Raw genomic sequence first — 3,688 nt, 5'->3', positions numbered from 1 at the left:
CCGGGGGCGGCCGGGGACTTGGAGGAGGAGGAGGGCTCGACCGACTTCCCCGAAGTGAGAAGAGTCGGGGAGGCTGATGCTGGACGGCAGAGGGAGAACCGACAGGGAGCGGAGCACGACGACCGACCAGGCACCTGCAGGAATGGAATGAGCATCGGCGTTCACCGGCGGGGAGTGAACTGTGGAAGTAGACATTGGCCAGACAGGCTCTGGGAGATAAGGACAATTCAGAAGAAAAGGCAGAAGAACGACACGGCAGACATGATGGGCAAACTTGCACGACTCAAAGACGACGTTTATAAACTGTGCATTTAGTTTTTCTTTTAAAAAGACCAGTTTGATGAGTTATTAATCACAAAGAGTCTGGAAGATGATCCAAAGATGTACACTTGATAAACTTGTTAAATGAAAGAGTGTGCCAAAGACCCCGAACCGAGTTTCAAAAACTGCCTCTCACCTCCTCCGGGAAACGGGAACAAACATTTGCCTGAGATTACACAATATATGTAGTCTCAGGCAAGTAGATAGATGGAAGAGAGAGAAGATTTAGCAGATGTATCTGCTCCTACATAGGCTTGATTGCCACTTTCTTTGCACTGTGGGAGTTATGTTTAGCCTTTGGCAGATCCTCATTCACAATGAGCAAAGTACGCAAAAATATACACTACCTACCGGCTAGTGGCCTGCAGAGGTATACTGTGCGAGAAGATAGTCTGTGGGGAGTCAGTCTGGCAAACTTGGAAGATACATCTTGTCTTTAGGTGGGATGCTGGAAATAATCATGTGTATGGAAACAGAAGTCTTAGCTGCCTGGCTCCACAAGCCATGAATACACAAACAGCAGCATATGCTAGCTAGGGACTTAGCGGGGTTTGGAAAGGGTGCGGGCAAACGCCAGAGCTCTCCCCTCAACTGCCTGCCAGGAACATGTAATATTAATTGGCAAAAAAATGAGGTTTGTGTAGTTATATTTCATCTGTATTTTAATAAATAAAGCTTGTCCGAAGTTCAGAGAGTAAAACAGCCGCACTGATTAGCCTTACAGACCAGGCAGTGGTGACACACACCTTTAATTCCTTGCCATAGAAACCTGGCAGTAGTGGTGTGCTTCTTTTATTCCAGTGATGCCCGTCTTTAATCCCAGTTCTACAGAGGAATATAAGACAGGAGGAGACAGCTCTGAGACACAGTCTCATTTTGAGATTCCTGGAGGCAGGATCGCCATTTCAGGCTGAGGTAGAGGTAAGAAGGTGGCTGGCTGTTTTGCTTTTCTGACCTTCAGTCTGAACCCCAATATCTGTCCCTGGGTTTTTATTAATTGTGCTACAGGTTTGCATTATAACTTCATAAATTTAAACACTTTTAAGATGTTAAAAATGTCATACTTTTATGTAATTTATGTAACTTTATTTTATGTACATTGGTATGAAAGTGTCAGATTTCTTGGAACTGAAGTTACAGACAGTTGTGAGATGCCTTGTGGGTGCTGGGAATTGAGCCTGGGTCCTCTGAAAGAGCAGCCAGAGCTCCCAATCTCTGAACCACCTCTCCAATCTCCAACCGCTCCACCCCACCCCACCCCACCCCCAGAATTTCAAACTTTTAGTTCAAACTTGCACTGCTGGGGTTTTAACATAAGGTTTCCAGTTCCTTTACTTGGAGGAAGAGGCTCGAGACTGGACCGTGGGGAGAAGGAAGGACTACTTTAAAGACTACTGTCAAGTCACTCTTAAAAATCAAACTACAACACTGTTAAAAGTTATTTATTTATGGAGACTTTACAGAAAAAAAAAATCACTCCACAACTTCAAAACATCCTAAAGACATGGAAAATTACGCCTTCCCTACTGTGGAAGATATCTCGTGACCTTCTGTTCAGTAAAATAACTTAAAAACAACTGAACTTTGAAGCCAAAGGCTTGGCACATGCTGTACCTATCATCCTCAATGAGGCGTTCAGAGTTTTCAAAGTAAAAAAAAAAAGCAACTTTAAGTGAAATGCAAGTGGCCAACTTCAGAGATGAGGCAGGGAACACGCCCTGTGGATAGAGCCACTAAACATTGCCTCAGCAACTCTGCCACAGCCAGGTCTCCAACAGCCTGCCAGTCCTTCACACTGCGAGAAATGTTTCATCCTACCAAATTTGGCAAATCCATATTAATAAATGTGCCAACTCTGAGAATGATATGGGCTCGGAGCTCCGCACGAGTGGACTAGGGTTTCTGTAGATTCTCTTTCGCTATTTTGACAACTTACACGCTCCACATCACAGAGGAAGCTTTGTCCATAGTCTTAATAAATTCATAAATGATAAAGTTAGATGAATTAGCAGTGTTTTTTACTAGGCAGAGTTTTATTAACCTGTTTCCAAACTTTATCCCCAGTTTCTTCAGGCTTAATTTGCCGCAAAGAATGAATTGTATATGAGCAAAAACTGAAGAGAGCGGCAGTGTCCAGGGCGCTTGGACTTGAAAATATTAGCGCTCTAGATTTTATCAAATCCACCAGCAAAAGAATTTCCAAAAGCAGTCATGACATCAAACAGCAGCTCCTGTAACTTCTGCAAATGTCGCCTTCTTCAGACGTCGCCTCCGTTCAGTTCGCCTCCCTCTCAGGGGCCTCATCAGAATTCTCCACCAGCTCTGGAACTTCATCATCACCGTCCTCTCCAGGAGCTAGTGGTGCTCTTCCATGCACAGACTGGGCAGAGCTTCAGCCAGTCTCCTTAGACGAGTCAGACTGTCTGCCCGGAGCTGATTTAGGATGCTGGGAGGCATTTCCGTTTGCCTGAACTTTATGATTGTTAAAATGGATCCCTGTTCCGTGGTGTGTAAACATGTTTACTTCTTCACTGCCAGAGACACTGCTTACCCCTCACTTCTTTAAAGAGAGCTGCAGTTTTCTTTGTCTTTTTAAAATCGTCTGCGCTGCTGTCCTATGAACCATCTTCTTTCTGCAAACAGTTCTTTTCCAACCAATGCACACTTGTGCCTGCAATTTGGCGAGTTTTTCCTGATTCCTGGTCATTTCTTTCATCTTGTTTGAGTGGAAGTGGGGACTGGGGTTTGTGCTCAGGGGGTCTTAGGGCAGACCAGCTAAGATAAGGCACGCACATGCCAGGAGGCAAAATGGCAGCTCAAATTAGCGGTTTAAAGAAGCATAACTACTTTCCCACTCCCAGTCATGGAAGTTTAACCCCACCTTCCACAACTCATTTCTTTTCGATAAAGTGCATAAACAACTATGTTGACGGACCTGTCATTCTTTTTAATAAGACTTCCAAGAGCTGGTACAGATAAAACATCCTTTTCGTCCCGTGATTTGAAGTAAGTGTCTTTGTTATTGTTATTTGTTTTCCTGTTAGTCTGTCATGCGCAACAGGTGCCATTACATAGACAGGCACTATAGGATCACCATAAAAGTCTGTGTCCCCCAAACACTACAGTCAAAGCCAATAACAGATGGGGCAAGAGTGAGGAAAACTTAAAATTACAGTAAGTAACCCTATAAGTAGAATCACAATGTACAAAGTCTTCCAGCCATATTTAGAAAACAGATGTTTTTTTTTTTTAAAAAAAAAATGAGAACCAATGAAATTGACTAGACCAGGAGACTAATGTCGGAACCAGCCTCGACAAAAATACTACTTGCCAGGGTAGGGGCACGGGGATCAGAAAAATAAGTAAT

The 3,688-nt window shown here is 43.8% G+C and overlaps 1 pseudogene; it reads right to left on the bottom strand.

The window, feature by feature from the left end:
* Positions 1-2,573: 2,573 nt before the first annotated feature.
* Positions 2,574-3,037, bottom strand: LOC113457169 (annotated as a pseudogene).
* Positions 3,038-3,688: the final 651 nt, after the last annotated feature.

This window comes from Microtus ochrogaster, chromosome 19 (genome assembly GCF_000317375.1).
Source record: "Microtus ochrogaster isolate Prairie Vole_2 chromosome 19, MicOch1.0, whole genome shotgun sequence".
In the NCBI taxonomy this organism is placed as follows: Eukaryota; Metazoa; Chordata; class Mammalia; order Rodentia; family Cricetidae; genus Microtus; species Microtus ochrogaster.
The sequence above is the reverse complement of the archived record's forward strand: the minus strand, read 5'-3'. Positions and strand labels throughout refer to the sequence as shown.